Source organism: Marmota marmota, unplaced genomic scaffold (genome assembly GCF_001458135.2).
Source record: "Marmota marmota marmota unplaced genomic scaffold, marMar, whole genome shotgun sequence".
NCBI classification, from domain to species: Eukaryota; Metazoa; Chordata; class Mammalia; order Rodentia; family Sciuridae; genus Marmota; species Marmota marmota.
In genome coordinates this window covers 951,365-973,808 of record NW_026000207.1, presented here as the reverse complement: position 1 = coordinate 973,808, position 22,444 = coordinate 951,365, and positions in this window count along the sequence as shown.

Here is a 22,444-nt window from a genome sequence, read left to right as displayed (position 1 = left end):
TGAGAACTTCTATAATGTACACCATAGAGTCACTCAGGGAAGTCCCTGGCTTAGATGTGTTATTCTGTACACCAAGCAGTTACTCAGGGCAGACCATCACCTAAGAACTGCTGTTCCGAATGCCATGGAGTCATCAAGGTAGGTGCAGCCTGAGGACTGCTGCCCTATACACCACGGAGTTACTCAGGGGTGGCACAGCATGAGTACTCCTGTTCTACACACCATAAAGTCACTCAGGGCAGCCACAGCCTGAGACCTGCAATTTTACAAACTGTGCATTCTTTCAGGGGTGGTGCAGCCTTAATAATGCTGGTCTGTACAACACGGAGTCACCTGAGTGAGGTATACAACATGGAGTCATCTCACAGCATGAGATGTGCTGCCCTACACAATGTGGGGTCACTCAAGGTAGGTGCAACCTGAGAACTGCTGTTCTGTATACCATGAAGTCTCAGAAGTGCTGTTGTATCACCCATGGAGTCACTCAAGGCACACGCAGCCTGAGGACTGCTCTAATACACACCATGGAATAACTAAGGGCATGGCACAGCCTTAGAACTGCTGTTATGCATATCAAGGACTAACTCAGGGTAGGGAACAGCCTAGAACTGCTATTCTGTACACCATGGAGTCACTCAGGGCAGGTACTGCCTGAGAACTGATGGTCTGTACACCATGATGTCACTCAGGGGAGGCAAAGCCTGAGAAGTGCTGTTCTACACAACATGGAGATATTCAAGGCAGGAACAACCTGAGAGCTGATGTTCTACACACCATGGATTCACCTAGGACAGCCATAGCCTGAGTAATGTGGGGCTGTACAGCAGGGAGTCACTCAGGAAAAGTGCAGCCTAAGGACTTCTATTTTGTACACCATGAAGTCACCCAGGGGAGGTGAAGCTGAAAACTACCATTCTACACATCATGGATTATCTCAGAGGAGGCACAGCTTGAGAACTGCTGTTTTACACACCATGGATTCACTCAGGATAGGCACATCCTAAGTACTTCTGGGCTGTACAACAGAGAGTCACTCAGGGCAGGTGCAGCCTGAAAGCTGCTGTTCTACACACCATGGAGTCACTCAGTGAAGGCAAATACTGAGAACTGATACTCTGTACACCATGGAGTCACTTCTGGCAGGCACAACAAGAAGAGTGATGTTCTATATACCATGGAGTCATTCAGGGCAGGTGCAGCCTCAAAAAAATGCTGTAATATACATAACAGAATTACTCAGGAAAGGCAGAGTCTGAGTACTTCTTTTTCTCTACATCATGGAGTCACTCAGCCTGATAACTGATGTTCTATACACCATGGAGTCCTACAGGCAGGTGCAACATAATAACTGTTCTTCCATATCCCATGAAGTCACTCAGGAGAGGTGCAGCCTGTGATCTGCTGCCCTACAAACCATGAAGTCACTCAGGACAGGTACAGCCTGAATAATGCCTTTGTACATACCATGGAGTCATCAGGGCAGGCATAGCCTTAGGATGGCTATTCTTATACCACGGGGTCATTCAAGACAAGAGCAGCCTGAGAAAAATTGTTCTATGTGTTATAGAGTCTCTAAAGGTATGCTTAACCTGAGAATGCTCATCTACCTACCAGAGAGTCAGGGCAGGTGCAGCCTGAGAACTGCTATTCTGTATACTGTAAAGTCACTTAGGGCATGCCCAGTCTTAGAAGTACTATTCTAGATTCTATGGAGTCACTCAAGGCAGGTGCAGCCAGAGAATTGCAGTAATACACACCATGGAGTCCCTCGGGGCAGGCACAGCCTGAGAAGTGCATTTCTTACATCTTGGAGTCACTATTGGGAGGCACAGCATCAGAAGTGCTATCCTATATATACACCATGGAGTCTCTGAGAGGAGGTGCAGCTTGAGAACTGCTCTTCTACTCACCATGGAGTCACTCAGAACAGGCACAAGCCTGAGTATTGCTGTCCTATACATTATGTAGTCACTCAGGGAAGGTGCAACTGAGAACTGCTATTCTGTACAATATGGAGTCACTCAGTATAGGCACATCTGGAGAGCTGCTGTTCTACACACCATGGAGTCTCTCAGGCAAGGCACAAACTGAGACTTCCTGTTCGGAACGCCATAGAGTCACTGAGGACAAGAGAAGCTTCATAACTGCTGTTCTACACATCAGACAGGGCATTTCCAGCCCAAGAACTGCTGCTCTAAACACCATGGAGACACTCAGAACAAGTACAGCCTGAGAACTGCTATTCTGTATACCATGGAGTAATTCTGGACAGACCCAGCCTCAGAACTTAAGTTCTACACACCATATAGTCACTCAAAGCCTGTGCAGTCTGAGAACTGATGTCTTATACACCAAGGAGTCATGTAGGTCAGGAGCAGCCTGAGAGTTGCTGTTCTACACAACATCAAGCTACTCAGGACATGCATGGCCTGAGAACTGCTGTTCTGTACACAATGGAGTCACTCAAGGGAGGTGCAATCTGAGAAAAGCTGTTCTACTACCCTGGAGTCACTCAAGATAGGCTCGGCATGAGAACTGCTATTCTTTTTTTAAAAAAATAAATGGCAGTGGAATGCATTACAATTCTTATTACATATATACAGCACAATTTTTCATATCTCTGTTGTATATAAAGTATGTTGACACCAATTCATGTCTTCATACATGTACTTTGGGTAATGATATCTATCACATTCCACCATCCTTGCTAATCCTCTGCCCCCTCTCTTTTCCTCCCCCCAACCCTATCTAGAATTCATCTATTCCTCCCATGTTCCCTCCTACCCCACCATGAAAATGTGGCATATATACACAATGGAATTTTACTCAGCAATAAAAGAGAATAAAATCATGGCATTTGCAGGTAAATGGATGGCATTGGAGAAGATAGTGCTAAGTGAAATTAGTCAATCCCCCCAAAAATAAATGCTGAATCTTTTCTCTTATATAAGGAGGCTGACTTATAGTGGGGTACTGAGTACTGCTATTCTATATACCATATAATCACTGAGTGTAGGCACAGCATGAAAGCTGCTTTTCAACACATCATGGAGTTACTCAGGGGAAGTATTGCATGAGAAGTACTTTTCTATACACCTTGGAGTCACTCAGGATGGGTGTAGCTTCAGAATGCTGTCCAACACTCTATGAACTCTCTTACGGGAATCCTGAGAATTACTGTTCTACACACCATGAAGTCACTCAGGGAAGGAACATCCTGAGTATTGCTGTCCTACACATTATGGACTACTTAGGCCAGGTGCAGCTTCAGAACTGCAATTCTGAACACCATGGAGTCCCATAGGATAGGCACAGCCTGAGAACTGCTGTTCTAAACACCATGGAGTCACTCAGGGCAGGCAAGTCTGAGAACTGCTATTATGTACACCATGGAGTCACTCAGGGGAGAAGTAGCCTAATAAGTGCTATTCTACACACCCTGGAGTCACTCAGGAAAGGCACAGCATGAGGACTGCTGTTCTACAAAACATCAAGTTACTCAGGACATGCACAGCCTGAGAAATGTTGTTCTGTTTTCCTCAGGAAAAGTGCTGCATGAGAATGACTGTTCCATATACCATGGAATCACTCAGGACTGGTGCAGCTTCAAAATGCTGCCCTACACACCATGGAGTATCTCAGTTCAGGCACAGTCCAGTGATTTTTGTTCTACACACCATGGAGTCACTCACATCAGATGCAACTTCAGAACTATTGTTGTACACACCATGGAGTCACTCAGTGGAGGTACATCCTGAGTACTGCTGTCCTGCACATTATACCATAAGTGTGGGTAGGCACAGCCTGAGAACCACTATTCTGAACACCATGGAGTCAATCAGGGAAGGCACAACTGGAGTGCTGCTGTTCTACATACTATGGAGCCTCTTAGGGAAGGCACAAACCGAGAGCTGCTGTTCAAAATGCCATAGTCACTGAGGAAAAGAGCAGCCTGAGAACTGCTGTTCTACACACCATGGAGTCACGCAAAAGAGTCAACACATGAATACTGATGTTCTACACACCATGGGTTCACTCAGAAAAGGAAAAGCTTGAGTACTGATGTTCTTTACACCATGAAGTCACTCAGGGGAGGCGCAGCCTGAGAAATGCTGTTCTACACACCATGACGTCACTCAGGTCAGGCACAGTATAAGAACTGCTATTCTATACACAGTGGAATCACTCAGGGAAGGCGAAGCCTGAGACATGCTCTCCTATAAACCATGGAGTCACCCAGGGAAGGCGCAGCCTGAGAACTGCTATTATGTTCACATGGAGTCAAGAAAGGTGCAGCCTGAGAGCTGATGTTCTGCACATCATCGAGTCACTCAGCGCAAGAGCAACCTGAGGACAGCAGTTCTACACACCATGGAGTCTCTCAGAGAAGGTGAAGCCTGAAAACTATCACTCTACATCTGACTGAGTCTCTCAGGGCAGGGCACAGCCTGTAAATGCTGCTCTGTACACCATGGAGTCACTCAGGACAACCACAGTTTGAGTAGTGGTATTCTACACACCATGGATTCACTCAGGGAAGAAATAGCCTGAGTCTTGCTGTTAGACACACCATAGAGTCACTCAAGGGAGGCGTGCCTGAGTACTGCTCATCTGTACACTATGAAGTAACTCTGGAGAGGCACAGTCTTAGAACTGTTTTCTACACACCATAGAGTCATGCAAGGGAGGAGAGACTATGAACTGCTGCTCTGTATACTATGAAACCTCTCAAGTGGCCTTAGGAGTACCGTTCTGCACACCATAATATCACTCAGTGCAGGTGCAGCCTGAGGACTGCTTTTCTACAAAACATGACAGGCTCATCCTGAGAACTGCTGTTTTATAAACTATGGTAAAGCCTGAGAAGTGCTGTTCTACACACTCTGGAGTTAGTCAAGGCAAGCTTGGCATGAGAACTGCTGTTGTGTACACCATGGAGTCACTCAGTACAGACACAGCCTATGAACTGCCATTCTACAGTCCATATAGTCACTCAGGGCAGGCAAGGCCTGAGAGCTGCTGTTCTACACACCATGGTGTCACACAGTGCAAGCCCAACCTAAGAACTGCTGTTCTAAACACCACGGAGGTATACAGAAGAGGTGCAGCCTGAGAACTGCTGTCCTGTACAACATGAAGTAATTCAGGACTGGCCCAGCCTGAGAATTTTAGTTCTACACACCATACAGTCACTCAGGGCATGTGTAGACTGAGAACTGATGTTTAACACAACATGGAGTCACTTGGTGCAGGAGAAGCCTGACAGTTGCTGTTCTACACAACATCAAGTTACTCAGGACATGCACAGGCTGAGAACTGCTGTTCTGTACACCATGGAGACATCACGGCAGGTGCAGCTTGAAAACTGCTGTTCTGTAAAACATGAAGTTAGTCAGGGCAGGTGCAGTCTGAAAACTGCTGTTCTACACACTATGGAGTCATTCAGAGCAGGCTTAGCTTCAGAACTTCTGCCTACATACTGTGGAGTCACTCAGGGGAGGTGTAGCCTGAGAACTCCTGTCCTACACACCACGGAATCACTCAGCAGGTGCACATTCTGAGTACTGCTGTCCTACACCTTTTGCAGTAACTCATGGTAGGAACAACTGGAGAGCTGCTCTTCTACACATCATGGAGTCTTTCAGGGCAGGCACAAACTGAGAGTTGCTGTTGAGAACTCCATAAAGTCACTGGGAACAGGAGCAGCCTGAAAAATGCTATTATAAACATGATGCAGTCATTAACAACAGGCAAAGTGTGAGTATTGATGTTCTACACAACATGGATCCATTCAGGGTAGGCACAGCTCAAGAACTACTTTTCTATACACCATTAGTTCACTCATGGCAGGCAAAGCCTGGGTATTGGTGGTCAATACACCATGGAGACGCTCGGGAAAGCGAAGCCAGAAAAGTGCTGTTCTATATGCCATGCCATCACTCAGGGCAGGTGCAGCCTAAGACCTACTTTCCTACATATAATGGAGTCATTGGGGGCAGGAACAACTTGAGAATTGCTGTTCTACACACCATTGAGTCATGCAGGAGAGGTACAGATTGAGAGCTGTTTTTCTAAACACAATGAAGTCACTTGGGACACGGGGCAGCCTGAGAACCGATACACTACAAGCCATGGAGTCCCTCAGGGTAAGTGTACCCTGAGAACTGCTGTTCTATACACCATGGAGTCACTGAGAACAGGCACCACCTGAGTACTGCCATTCTACACAACAATGAGGCATGCAGAAAAGGTACATCCTGAGTGCCATGGAGACACTCAGAAAGGTGAAACCTGAGAAATGCTGTTTCATACACAATGGAGTCCTTTCCAGAAGGTGCAGCCTGAGAAGTGCTGTTCTATTTCTATACACCATGGAGTCACTCAGAGCAGGCACAGCCTAAAAACTGCTCTTCTCTACACCATGGAGTCACTGAGCATAGGCACAGCCTGAGAAATACTATTCTGGACATTATGGATTCTTTAAGTGTAGGAACAATCTGAGAAATGCTCCTCTATCCACCAGGGAGTCAGCCAGGTCAGGTGCAGCCTGAGAACTACTCTTCTGTACACCATAGAGTCACGCAGGGCAGGCCCAGCCATAGAAAAGCTATTCAACACACATTAGAGTCACTAGGGTCATAGGTAGCCTGAGAACTGCTGTAATATAAACCATGGAAACAATCAGGGCAGGAAACATCTTGAAAACTGCTGTTCTGTACACAGTGGAGTCACTCAGGGCAGGCACAGAATGACAGCAGTGACCATGAAGTCACTCAGGGGAGGTGCAACCTGAGAACTGCTGTTCTGAATACCATGGAGTCACTCATGACAGGCATAGCCTGAGGACTGCTGTTCTACACACAATGAAATCAGTTAGGGCAGGCACTGCCTGAGAAGTTCTATTGTGTACACCATAGAGTTACTTGAGGAAGGCACAGCCTGAATGCTGATTTTCTACACACCATGGGGACACTTAGATCAGGCACAGGCTGAGAACTTTTGCTATTCTGTACTCAATGAGGTTACTCAGGGCAGGTGCAGTCTGAGGAATGCTCTTCTACACAACATGGAGTCACTTAGGGCAGGAACAGCCTGAGGACTGCAATTCTACACACTTTGAAGACCCTCAGGGTAGGTCATAGCCTGAAAACTACTGCTCTACACATCATCAAGTCCCTCAGAGCAGGATACAGCCTGTAACTGCTGCTCTGTATTTCATGGAGTCACTCAGGACAGGCCTAGTTTGAATACTGCTGTTCTATACACCATGGATTCACTCAGGGCAGGAACAGTTGAGATTTGCAGTTCAACACACAATAAAGTCAATCAAGGGAGGTGCAGCTAAAGACTGCTCATCTATACACCATAAAGTCACTCAGGAAAGACACAGCCTTAGTACTGCTGTTCTCTGCACCATAGAGTCACACGGGGACACACAGCCTGTGAACTGCTGCTTCATACACCATGAAGAATTTCAGGGCAGGTGTAGCCAGAGAAGTACCATTCTGCACACCACAATGTCACTCAGTACAGGCACAGCCTGAGGATTGCTCTTCTACACAACATGGAGTCTCTGAGGGCAGACTCAGCCTGAGAACTGCTGTTCTTCCCACCATGGAGTTACTCAGGGCAGGCGCAGCCAGAGAACTGCTGCTCTGTAAACCATGAAGTCATTCATGGCAGGCATAGCCTGAGAAGTGCTGTTCTACACACCATGGAGTCACTCAGGCAGGCACAGCCTGAGGACTGCTGTTCTACATATCAAGGAGTCACTCAGTTCAGGTGCACCCTAATGACTGCTGTTCTGTGCAGGATGGAGTCACTCAGAGGAGGGCACAGCCTGAGAACGGCTGTTCTATATACCATGGAGTGAGTCATCGGGGCAGGCACAGCCTGTGAACTGATATTCTACACACCAGAAAGTTTGTCAGAGCAGGCACCAACTGAAAGCTGCTATTCTACACACCATGCAGTCACTCAGAGCAGGTGCAGCTTCAGAACTGCTGTCCTACAAACCATGGAATCTCTCAGGGGAGGTGCAAACTGGCACTTGCTCTTCTACACACCATGGAGCAACTCAGAACAGGGACAGCATACTCCGTATACATTACAGATCATTCAGGACAGGTGTATCCAGAGAATTTCTATTCTGAACACCAGGGAGTCACTCAGGGCAGGGGCAACTGGATAGATAGTGTTCTACACCCCATGGAGTTTCTCAGGGAAGGCACAAACAGAGAGCTGCTGTTTGGAACATTATAGATGCACTGAGGACAGGTGAAGCGTGCTTTCTTACACACCATAGAGGTACTAGGGTCAGGTGCAGCCTGTGAACTGCTGATCTGTACACCAGAGAATCACTCAAGTAGGTGCAGCCTGAGAAATACTCTTCTACACACAATGAGATACTTAGCATTAGGAGCAACATAAGCACTTCTGTTCCATGGAGTCACTGAAAACAAGAACAGAATAAGAAATGCTATTCTGTACATTATGGAGTTTCTAAGGGCAGGAGCAACCTGAGAACTGTTCTTCTACCCGCCATGGATTCAGTCAGGGCAGGCACACTCAGAGAACTGCTGTACTTACACCATAGCACCAACAAGGCAGGCCCAGCCTTAGATGTACTAATGTACACACAATAGAGTCACTCAGGGCAGGTGCAGCCAGAGAACTGCTGTGATACACATCATGGAGTCACTGTGCAGGACAAGTGCAGCCTGACAACCACTGTTCTGTACATGAAGATGTCACTCAGGGCAGCACAGCTTGAAAATTGCTGTTTGGCACACCATGGAGTTACTCAGGACAGGAACTCCCTGAGTACTGCCATTCTACACAACATGAAGTCATTCAGGGCAAGCACAGCTTGAGAACTCCTGTTCTAGACACCATGGAGTCACTCAGGAAAGGTGCAACCTGAGAGGTGCTGTCTACACACCATGGAGTCACACAAGGTAGGCACAGACTGCAGACTGCTCTTCTATACACCATGGAGTAATTCATGGCAGACACAGGCTGAGTACTGCCATTCTATGCACCACGGAATCACTCAGGACAGGTAAAGCCTGGGTACTGCTGGTCTTTACACCAAGGAGTCACTCAGGGAAGACCCAGCCTGAGAACTGCTCTTCTGTACAACATAGAGTCACTTAGGACAGGCACAGCATAAGACCTGCTCTCATACATACATGGAGTCATACAGTGCAGGTATAGTTTGAAAACTGTTGTTCTACAGCCATAGAGTCACTCAGTACAGGCATAGACTGAAAGCTGCTTGAAAAAATGCTGTCCTAAAACAATGGAGGCACCTAAAGCAGGTGCATCCTGAGAACTACTATTCTGTACACCATGGAGTCACTCAGGGCAGGCATAGACTGAGAGCTGCTCTTCTGCACGCCAAGGAGTCACCCAAGGTAGGCATAGCCATGAGTACTACTGTTCTGTACACCACACAGTCGCTCAGGTCATGTGCAGCCTGAGAAATGCTGTTCTACACACCGTGAAGTCATTCTGGGCAGGCACAGCCTGATGACCACTGTTGTACGTACTATGTAGTCACTCACGGTAGGCACAGCCTGATAACTGATATTCTATTCATCATGGAGTCATCATGGCAGATGAATCCTGAGGCCTGCTGTTCTGTACACCATGCAGTCACTCAGAGCAGTGACAGCCTGAGTAATGCTGTCCTACAAACTTAGAGTCACTCAAGGCAGGTGCAGCCTGAGAACTACTGTTCTGTACACCATGGAGTCACTCAGGACAGGCACAGCCTGGGAACTGATGTTCTGTACACAATGGAGTTATTCAGGGGAGGCACAGCCTGTGTACTGCTGTTCTACCCACCATAAAGTCTCTCAGGTCAGACACAGCCTGAATACTACTACTCTACACATCATGGAGTCACTCAAGGCAAAAACAACCTGAGAGCTTCCATAATACAAACCATGATGTAATTCACAAGAAGCACAAACTCAGTCATGCTGGTCTGTACACCATGGAGTTACTTGATTGAGAGACAGCATGAGAACTGCTGTTCTATACAACATGGAGTTACTCTGGGTAGGCATAGCCTGAGAACTGCAGTTCTGTATACCATAGAGTGAGTTTCTCAGGGAAAAATCAGCCTGAAAACTGCTTTTTCTACCTACCATAGAGTAACCCAGGGCAAGATCAGCCTGAAAACTGAGTTCTACACACTTTGGATTCCCTTAAGGGAGGCATAGCCTGAGAACTGCTGTTCTAAACATCACCAAGTCACTCGGAGCAGGTAGCAGCCTGTAACTACAACTCTGTACACCATGGAGGCACTGAGGGCAGGCACAATCTGAGAACTACTGTTCTGTACACCATGGGGTCACTCAGGCAGGCACAGCCTGACAACAGCTATTAAGTACACCATGAAGTCACTCAGGGAAGGCGCTGCCTGAGAACTGCTGTTCTACACACCATGAAGTCACTCAATACAGGCACAGCCTGAGTACTGCTGTTCTACACACCAGAGTCACTCAGGGCAGGCACTGCTTGAGAATCACTGTTCTACATATGATAGAATCACTCAGGAGAGGCACAGCTGTCCTAAAAACCATAGAGTCATCCAAGGCAGGCACATCCTGAGAACTATTGTTCTGTGCACTATGGAGTCACTCAGGGCAGGTGCACCTGAGAGTTCTGTCCTACAAACCATGGAGTCACTCAGGCTATTTGCATCAGGAGAAATGCTTTTCTGTACACCAGGGAGACACTCAAGACCCGTGCTGCCTGAGAAGTGCTGTTCTACACTCCATGGAGTCTTTTAGGACAGGCACAGCCTGAGAACTGCTGTTCTACACACCAGGACACTATTCAGGGCAGGTCACAGCCTGAAAACTTCTCTTCTACACACCATGGATACACCCCAGGGAGGCACATCTTGAGAACTGCTGTTCTACATACCCTGAGTCACTCAGGACAGGCACAGCCTGAGTACTGCTGTTCTATACACCATGGAATCACTCAGTGTGGGCGCAGCTTGAGAGCTGCTGTTCTAGATACCTTGGAGTCACTCAGGGCAGGAGCTTCCTGAGAACTGCTCTTCTACACACTGTAGAGTCACTCAGCACAGGCACATCCTTAAAAATGCTGTTCTACACACTCTGGAGTTACTTACCACAAGCATACACTGACTACATCTGTTCTACACACTATGTAGAACATGCAGGCACAGACTGAAGGCACAGACTGCAGACTGCTGTTCTACAAACCATGGAGCAACTCATGGAAGGCACAGCCTGAGAAATGCTGTTGTACACACCATGAAATCATTCAGGGAAGGTGCAGTCTGAGTATGGCTGTCTGTATACCAGGGAGTCACTCAGGTGAGGCACAGTCTGAGAACTGCTGTTCTACCCACCATGGAGTCATTCAGTGAAGGCACAGCATAAGAACTGCTGTTCTGTATACCATGGAGTCTCTTAGGGAAGGAGCTGCCAGAGAATTGCTCTTGTATTCACCACGGAGTCACTCAAGGAAGTGCAGCCTGAGAAGTGCTGTTCCACACACCATGGAGTCACTCAGGGCTGGTCCAAAGTGAGAGTTGTGGTCCTGTACACCATGGAGTCAGTCAGGGTAGGCACACCATGAGAGCTACTGTTCTGTACACCATGGAGTCACTCAGGGCAGGTGCAGCCTGAGAATTGTTGTTCTGTATACCATGAATTACTCAGGGGAGATGCAGCATGAGCACTTTTGTTCTACAAAACATAAAGTAACTCAGGGCAGACACAGCCTGAGTACTTCTGTTCTACACATGATGGAGTCACTCAGGGCAGGCACAGCCTGAAAGCTTCTGTTCTACTACACAGGGAGTAATTCAAGGGAGGCGCAGACTTATTAATGCTGGTATGTACACCATGGAGTCACTTGGGTGAGGCATAGAAATGAGAACTGCTGTTCTACACAACATGAAATCACTCAAGTTAGTTTCAAATTGAAACTGTTGTTCTATATACCTTGTAGTCTCTCAGGGCAGAAGCATCCTGAGAACTGCTGTTCTACACACCATGGAGTCACTCAGGGCAGGCACAGCCTGAGAACTGCTGTTCTACATGCCATGGATTCACTCAAGCCAGACATAGCATGAGAGCTTCTGTTGTACACACCATGTACTCACTCAGGGGAGGAGCAGCCACAGAACTGCTGCTGTGTGCACCATGAATTCTCTCAGGGCAGGCACAGCCCGAGAAGTTTTGTTCTCCACACCATTACATTACTACATTCAGGCACAGCCTGATAACTGGTGTTCTACAGAGCATGGAGTCACTCGTGGGATGCACATCCAGAGAACTGCTTTTCTACCCACCACTGAGTCACTTCAGAGAAGATGCAGACTGAGAACTGCTGTTCTATAAACCAAGAAGTCACTCACAGCCCAAGGATAGCTGTGCTGTATGCTCTGGAGTCAGAAGAGCAGACACAGCCTGAGAACTGTTGTTTTACACACCATGGAGTTACTCAGAATAGGCACATCCTGAAAAATGCTGTTCTGTACACCAAGGAGTCACTAAGATTAGGCATGGACTAAATACTGCTGTTCTACACACCATGAAGTCACCACAGTAGGCACAGCCAGAGAAATGCTGTTCTTTAAACCATGTAGTTACTCAGGGCAGTTGCAGCCTAAGAACTTAAGTTCTACACACCATTCAGCCACTCTGACCATGCACTGCTTTGGGACTATTGTTCTACACACCATGGAATCACTCAGGGAAGGTGCAGACTGAGAGCTGCTGTTGTACCCAACATCTAGTTACTCAGGACATGCACAATCTATGAACTGCTGTTCTGTACACCATGCAGTCACTCATGAAAGGCACAGCCTTAGAACTGCTGTTCTATACACTCTGAAGTCACTCAGGACAGGCACAGCCTGAGTACTACTGTTCTACACACCATTGAGTCACTCAGTGCAGGAACAACCTTAGAAATGCTGTTCTACAGATCAATTTCAAGCAAGGAAATAGAGGATGCCATCAGAAGTCTACCAACCAAGAAAAGCCCAGACCAGAGGGATACATAATTGAGTTCTACAAGATCTTTAAAGAAGAACTAACACCAATACTTTTCAAACTATTTCATAAAATAGGAAAAGAGGAAACACTTCCAAACACATCCTATGAGGCCAATATCACCCTGAATCCAAAACCAGACAAAGACACATCAAAGAAAGAAAACGCCAGACTAATATCTCTAATGAATATAGATGCAAAAATTCTCAATAAAATTCTGGAAAATTTAATACAAATACATATCAAAAAGATAGTGCATCACCGTCATCCAAGGAATGCAAGGTTGGTTCAACACACAGAAATCAATAAATGTAATTCATCACATAAATAGACTCAAAGATAAAAATCATATGATCATCTCAATAGATGCTGAGAAAGCATTTGATAAAATACAGCATCCCTTCATGTTCAAAATGCTTGAAAAACAAGGGATAACAGGAATATACCTCAGCATTTTAAAGGCTATCTACGCTAAGCTCCAGGCCAACCTCATTCTAAACGAAGAAAAATTGAAAGCATTCTCTCTAAAAACTGGAACAAGACAGGGAAACTCTTTGTCACCACTTTTTTTTTTAATTTGAGCATTTTTTAAAGAAAAATAAATTTAAAAAAAATAAATGACAGCAGAATGTATTACAATTCTTATAACACATATACAGCACAATTTTTCATATCTCTGGTTGTATATAAAGTATGTTGACACCAATTCATGTCTACATACATGTACTTTGGATAATGTCTATTCCATTCCACCATTCTTGTAACCCCCTACCCCCCTTTCCCCCCAACTCTCTGACCTATCTAGAGTTCGTCTATTCCTCCCATGATCCCCCTTGCTATCCCACTATGAGTCAGCCTCCTTATATCAGAGAAAACATTCACCATTTGTTTTTTTGGGATTGGCTAACTTCACTTAGCATTATCTTTTCCAACGCCATCCATTTACCTGCAAATGCCATGATTTTATTCTCTTTTATTGCTGAGTAAAATTGCATTGTGTATATATGCCACATTTTTTTGCCCGTTCATCCACTGAAGGGCATCTAGATAGGCTTCACAGTTTAGCTATTGTGAATTGTGCTGCTATAAACATTGGTGTGGCTAAATCTCTGTAGTATGCTGATTTATGTCACCACTTCTATTTAACACTGTTCTTGAAATTCTATCCAGAACAATCAGACAGATGAAAGAAATTAAAGGGATAGAAAAAGAAGAACACAAATTATCACTATTTGCACACAATATGATTCTATACCTAGAAGATCCAAAATATTCCACCAGGAATCTCCTAGAACTAATAAATGAATTCAGTAACAGAGCTGGATATAAAATCAACACCCATAAATCAAAGGCATTTCTGTACATCAGTAACAAATCCACTGAAAGTGAAACAAGGAAAATCCCCCCATTTACAATAACCTCAAAAAATACTTGGTAATAAATTTAACAAAAGAGGTGAAAGACCTCTACAATGAAAACTACAACACACTAAAGAAAGAAATTGAAGAAGATCTTAGAAGATTAAAAGATATACCTTGTTCTTGAATAGGCAGAAGTAATATTGTCAAAATGACCATATACCAAAAGCACTAAACAGATTCAATGCAATCACAATCAAAATCTCTATGGAATTCCTTATAGAAATAGAAAAAGTAATCATGAAATTCATCTGGAGAGGGATAGCTGGGTCAAATGGTGGTTCCATTCCAAGTTTTCCAAGGAATCTCCATACTGCTTTCTATATTAGCTACACCAATTTGCAGTCCCACCAGCAATGTACGAGTGTGTTTTTTACCCCATATCTTCACCAACACTTATTGTTATTTGTATTCTTAATAGCTGCCATTCTGACTGGAGTGAGATGAAATCTTAGAGTAGTTTTGATTTGCATTTCTTTAATTGCTAAAGATGTTGAACATTTTTTTCATATATTTGTTGATTGATTAAATATCCTCTTCTGAGACGTGTCTGTTCATGTCCTTGGCCCATTTATTGGTTGGGTTATTTGGGTTTTTTTGTTTGTTTTGTTTTGTTTGTTTTTTGGTGCTTAGCTTTTTGAGTTCTTTATATACCCTAGAGATTAGAATTCTATCTGATGTGTGAGGGGTAAAGATTTGCTCCCAGGATGTAGGCTCTCTGTTCACCTCACAGATTGTTTCTTTTGCTGAGAAAAAAACTTTTTAGTTTGAGTCTATCCCATTTATTGATTCTTGGCTTTAATTCTTGTGCTATAGGAGTCTTATTAAGGAAGTTGGGGCCTAATCCCATATGATGAAGATTAGGGCCTACTTTTTCTTCTATTAGATGGAGAGTCTCTGGTTTAATTCCTAGGTCCTTGATCCACTTTGAGTTGAGTTTTGTGCACAGTGAGAGATAGGGGTTTAATTTTATTTTGTTGCATATGATTTCCAGTTTTCCCAGCACCATTTGTTGAAAAGGCGTTCTTTTCTCCAATACATGTTTTTGGATACCCAAAGGACTTAAAAACAGCATCCTACAGGGACACAGTCATATCAGTGTTTGTAGCAGCACAATTCAAATAGCTAAACTGTGGAACCAAACTAGATGCCCTTCAGTAGATAAATGGATTTAAAAATGTGGCATATATAAACAATGGAATTTTACTCAGCAATAAAAGAGAATAAAATCATGGCATTTGCAGGTAAATGGATGGTGTTGGAGAAGATAATGCTAAGTAAAGTTAGCCAATCCCAAAAAAACAAATGGTGAGTGTTTTCTCTGATATAAGGAGGCTGACTCACAGTAGGGTAGGGAGAGGGAGCATGGGAGGAATAGATGAACTCTAGATAGGGCAGAGGAGTGGGAGGGAAAGGGAAGGGGCAGGGGATTAGCAAGGATGGTGTAATATGATGGACATCATTATCCAAAGTACATGTATGAAAACACAAATTGGTGTGAACATACTTTATATACAAACAGAGATATGAAAAAATGTGCTGTATGTGTGTAATAAGAATTGTGATGCATTACGCTGTTATGTATTTTAAAAATAAAAGCAATTAAAAATATTCATCTGGAAAAATAAGAGACCCATAATAGCCAAAGCAATCCTTAGCAAGAAGAATGAAGGTGGCATTACTCTTCCAGAAACTATACTACAGAGCAAGAGTAACAAAAACAGCATGGTATTGACACCAAAATAGACCTGTAGACCAATGGTACAGAATAGAGGACACCGAGTCTAACCCACCTAACTTCAGTTATCTTATATTAGACAAAGGTACCAAAAATATACATTGGAGAGAAGATAGCCTCTTCAAGGAGAACTGGAAATCCACATGTAACAAAATAAAATCAAACCTCTATCTCTCACCATGCACAAAACTCAACTCAAAGTGGATCAAGGACCTAGGAATTAAACCAGAGACCCTGCACCTAATGGAAAAAAAAGTAGGCCCAATTCTCCATTATGTTGGATTAGGCCCCAACTTTCTTAATGAAACTCTTGTAGCACAAGAATTAAAACCAAGAATCAATAAATTGAATGGATTCAAACTAAAAAGCTTCTTCTCAGTATAAGAAACAATCAGTGAGGTGAATAGAGAGCCTACAGGATGGGAGCAAATCTTTGCCACAAGCACATCAGATAGAACACTAATCTCTAGGGTATATAAAGAACTCAAAAACTTTAACACACACACACACACACACACAAAAAAAAAAAAAAAACCACACCAAATAACCCAATCAATAAATGGGCCAAGGAACTGAACAGACACTTTTCAGAAAAGGATATGCAATCAATCAACAAATATATGAAAAAAATGTTCAACATCTCTAGCAATTAGAGAAATGCAAAACCAAACTTCTCTAAGAGTTCATCTCACTCCAGTCAGAATGGCAGCTATTAAGAATACAAACTACAATAGTGTTGGTGAGGATGTGGGGAAAAGGTGCACTCATACACTGCTGGTGGGACTGCAAATTGGTGCAGCCAATATGGAAAGCAGTATGGAGATTCCTTGGAATTCTGGGAATGGAACCACCATTTGACCCAGCTATCCCACTCCTCCATCTATACCCAAAGGACTTAAAAACAGCATACTACAGGGACACAGCCACATCAATGTTTATAGCAACACAATTCACAGTAGCTAAACTGTGGTGCCAACCTTGATGCCCGTCAGTAGATAAATGGATAAAGAAAATGTGGCATATGTACACAATGGAAGATTATTCAGCATTATAAAATAAAATCATGGCATTTTCAGGTAAATAGATGGAGCTGGAGAATATAATGCTAAGTGAAACTGGCCAATCCCCCTAAATCAAATGCCTAATGATTTCTCTGATTTAAAGATGCTCATTCACAATATGCTGTGGGAGTGGGGTGGGGATGGGAGGATTAAATGAACTCTAGACAGGGCAAAGGGGAAAAGGGGAGGGAGTGAAAGCAAGGGGACACAGGGGTAGGAAAGATGGCGGACGGGAATGGTCATCATTACCTAAGTACATGTATGAAGACATGAATGATATGAGTCTACTTTGTGTACAAGCAGAGATATGAAAAATTGTGCTCTATATATGTAATATGAATTGTAATGCATTCTGTTGAGATATATAATAAATTAAGATTTTAAAAAAGAAAGAAATGCTTTTCTACACACCCTGGAGTCATTCACCACAGGTGCAGCCTCAGTACTGCTGTTCTACACAGCAGGGAGTCACTTAGAGCAGGCTCAGACCTGAGACCTGCTGACACCATGAGCAGGCCACAGCTTGAGAAATGCTGTTCTGACATCATAGAGCCACTCACGGAGGCGCAGCCTGAGAAGTGTTGTCCTACACACCAGGGAATCACTCAGGGAGGCGCAGCCTAATAACTTCTGTTCTACGCACCATGGAGTCACTCAGAGGAGTCATTGCCTGAGAGCTGCTTCTCTATCCACCATGGAGTCACTCAGATGAGGTACAGCCAGAGAACTGCTATTATATCCACCATGGAGTCACTCGGGGAAGCACAGCCTGAGAAGTTCTGTTCTACACACCAGGAAGTCACTCAGGGAGGCGCAGCCTGATAACTGCTGTCCTGTACACCATGGAGGCACTCAGGGTAGGTTTCAGGGGTCTCAGTCCATACACAGCAGGCTCCATTCCTCAGGGCTCCAGGTAAGGCAGAACATCATGGGGGATGAGTGTGGTGGATGAAATTAGCTCAGGACATAATGATCAGGAGGGAGAGAGAGAGAGAGAGAGAGAGAGAGAGAGAGCGCTCTGCTCAACAAGGACAGAATATAAACAGCATTAGCACACTCCCAGGGACCCCCTTCCACCAGCTACACCCTACCTTCCTACAGTTACCACCTATTTAATCTCTGTAGGGGATTAAACACGATCATTTATATCTAAACTTTCTTGCATGATCTCACACATGAGCTTTGGGGGACATCTCAGGTAAACCATAACCCCAGTGCTCAGGAAGCCCATGGCTTCTCTGCCGTACAGGGCAGGAGCCATCTATTGCCATGATCCAAGCTGGAGATCCAATGCTGGGTTCACAAAATCTGACTATTCCAATAACTTAAGAAAACAGCAAAGAAAGTGCACAAACACAAAGAAGTACCTTTCCAAAGTCCCCTAAGCTCATAAGGGGAGATTCCATGGAACATTCTATCCCAAAAGGGCAAAGGGTTAGGATTGCAAAGGAGCAGGTGAGTGTAACTTAACCTCACGGGGTGACACCCACACCTGGAACCACACCTCATTATTCAAGTGGGGCTAAAAATCCAATGTGTTCTGAGGTGGAATAACTATTTAGTACCCCTTTACTCAGGACTTAAACATGTGTGCCTAGCTACTGTCCAGAACGGCTCCCAACAGCCATCTGGGGAGGAGACCTCAGCCTTGGGCCCTGCAGCCAGGACATCAGGGCAGACCCTGATGCCCCAGGAAGTACCTCTTTGTGCCTAAGCCTGGTTTTGACCCCATTGCCCAAAGGAAGACTTCAGTGGTGCATAAGCGATTATTATGTAACCTGGAAGGCTTTGCCCCAAATGTTGATTGTGCCAATAAGAATAACATAAACTAGCCAGGCACTAGTGCCCGCCTGTAATCCCAGTGGCTCGTGAAAATGAGGAAGGAGGATCAAGGCCAGCCTCAGCAACTTAGCAAGACCCTGTCTCAAAATAAAAAGTAATAAGGGCTAGAGATGTGGCTCAGTGGTAGAGTACCCCTCAGTTTAATCCCTGGTAGTAAAATTGAGAGTCACACAAACTAGAGGAGATGGCATTCCACAGAAAATGAGAAGCCGAGTCTTGAAAGGGTGGCAGACAGCAGTCACAGCCGGAGGGCCACTGAATCCCAGAACCACTGGGCACCTACCCCATCTGCTGCCTTCTTCCTTCTCTCCATAGCTCTCTCTGGATGTTGATCCAGGTCTAGACTGTATAAATGTGGCAAGAAATTAAATTAATGGGGTTCATATCCAAACTTTCCTGTTTAAAACCCTTGGGTGGCATTCAGGTCAGGTGCTCGAGGAAAGCGTAGTTTTAGGGCCATGTTTTCAGTGTGGAAACCATGTCCTTCCCAAGGTTCCAACAACACCGCTATGAGCCCATATTCGACTACCCCACAATCACCAGCATGTATGTTTTGCTGGACCTGCCTTTGTTTCTCCTCTGTGTGTGCATGTAAGTCGCTCAGCCTGGACATCTGCAGCCCGGTCTTTTCTTTCTTTTAAAAGTTTTTTTTTGGGGGGTACCAAGGATTGGACCCAGGGATTCCCTATCACTGAGTTAAACCCCATGCCCTTTCTATGCTTTATTTTGAGAGAGGGTCTCACTAAGTTGCTGAGGCTGGCCTCCCACCTGCAATTCTCCTGCCTCAGCCTCTGAGTCACTGGGATGACAGGCATGGATGACAGACATCTCACCAAGAAGACAGATGGCAAGTAAGCACAGAAAAGGACGCTGAACCTCATGTAGCCTTTCACATTAAGCTAATGTGCCACCACTAACCCCTCCCAGAGTGCCTCCACCCAAAACTCCTGACAAGGCCAGTGAAGATCCTTCATTGTGGTGTCAGTTCAACATGGTATGCACTGTGGAAGACAGTTGGGAGCTTCTCACAAAACTGAACGTAATCTTACTATGGAATCCAGCAACTGTCCATTTGGTATTTATTTAAGTGACCTGAAAAGTTATGTCCACCAAAAACTCAGACATGGGTTTCCATAATTGAAAATAATTCATAATTTACCAGCATCATTCATAATTGCCTAAACTTGTTAACAAACAATATGTCCTTCTGTTGGTAAATGAGAAAATGAGCTAGAGTACAGCCAGATGATCAAAAAGCTAACAGCTAGATGTGGTTGAAAGTGCCCATAATCCTAGCTACTTGGGAGGAGCCCAGGCTAGGCAATAGAGTGAGACACTGTCTAAATACAACAACAACAACAAAAAAACGCTCACAACTTTCCAAGGCTGAGGGCAAGGGTTTCAGGAGATCGTGCTGAGGTATCTACAGTGTGACTGCTGTGCCAAAATCGCTCATGAATTAGGATACAGCAGTAAAGAAAACTATGACCTTTGGAGCTAACACTTTATTTTCTGGGGACTGAACCCAGGAGTGCTTAACCACTAGGCCACATCCTCTGTCTTTTTCAATTTTTGTTTTGAGACAGGGTCCCCCTATGTTGCTTAGGGCCTTGCTAAGTTGCTGAGGCTGGCTTTGAACTTGCAATCTCCTGCCTTGGCCTCTGAGGATGCTTCCCAGGAGGCAGGTGCCACCATGCCTGGCTTGAAAATCTTGACTTTTCACTAGTGCTTATTTTCTTGAAAAATAAGCGCTGGTAATGTCAGTTTCTGTGTGCTGGTAAAAGTTACCTTAAGGTCCTGGAAGCCACCTACAGTACAATATGTGGGTTTACTAGCATAGCTGCTTGCTTCATCAAGTCTACAGGGAGAAAGAATTAGCAAGATGAGAGTCCTCTCTTAATTGACACATCCATATACACATAATCATATGCATTCCAGTATTTTTTTTTTTGCATTCCAGTATTTTGGCATAGTTTATATGTTCAGAACTGAGTCACAAGTTAGACCCACACTCAAGAGCTTGAACACCCAGAGGCAGAGATTATGAGATCCATACTGGCTTTCCTCCTGTGCACTTATCACAGTTTTCAGAGGCTCACTTGAGGTGCTGCAAGAATAAACTCCACATGGGTGAGGAGGGAAGCAGAAAAAACAGGAAGCTACTTGCTTTGGTTTAGATATGAGGTGTCCATCAAAAGCTCATGTGTAAGACAATGAAAGATCTAGAGGTGAAATGATTGGGTTATGCAAGGGCCAGAGGTGAAATGATTGGGCTATGCAAGGTTCAGAGGTGAAATGATTCAGCTGTGAGACCTGAACCTAACCATTTAATTAATCCCCGATGGGCAGGTAAGGGTGTGGCTGGAGGTGAGTCTCCAGGCCTTGCCTTTGGGGCTTTTATTTTGTCCTTCCATAGCAACTTCTCTCTGCTTCATAGCATCATGTCCTGTGCCACTTTCCTCCACAACTATTCCCCCATGATGTTCTGCCTCACACTGATCCCCGAGGAATGGAGCTGGCTATCTATGGACAGAGACCTCTGAAACCATGAGCCACAAATAAACTTTTCCTCCTCTAAAATTGTTCTTGTCGGGTCTTTCGACCCAGCAGTAAAAACGCAGGCTATAACACTACTACAGAAGTTCAGAAGAGATCTTGTCAGCCAGAGCAGAATATTAAAGAGCAGTGGAGGTGAAGAACATCTTGTCTCTGCACCCTCCCCAATGTGGAAATAATTCAAAATTATATTTTTTAAAAAAAGTTGTAAGCGCAAGCATGTGTGTGTGCCATTCACCCAAATTCATCAATCGCTAAGGTTTTTGTCCCATTCGCTGTGACACAGCTTCTCAATGCTGTGACAAATGCCTGAGGTGACCAACTTGTAAGGAGAAAAACTTTATTTTGGCTCCCGTTTGGAGGTTGCTGTCCCTGATGTTGACCCATTGCTTTAAGAACTGGGAGGAGGCAGAACACCATGGAGTCAGTACGTGGTCAGGCAAAGCCCTTCACTCATGGCTGGCACACGGAAAAAAGAAGAGACTGGGGTCCCACGATCCCCTAGGTGGCACCCTTCCAGCGACAAACGGCCTGCGAGGGACCCACCGCTGTGAGACGGTCCGAGCCTACACCTGTGGGACGGTTCCACCGCCGCCCAGCGGTGGCACCTGAGCCTTCCCAGACCCTCGGATGGAAGGGACGAGTCTCCAGGTCGCTGCAGTGCGGGCGCAGCCTCTACGCTGGCCCTGCAGACCAGGGACGCCTGGCCTCCCGCCCCGTCTCCCGGCAGGTGCCCCGTCCACCTCAGGCACGCAGGGAGTCCCGGGCCCCAGCGGCGCA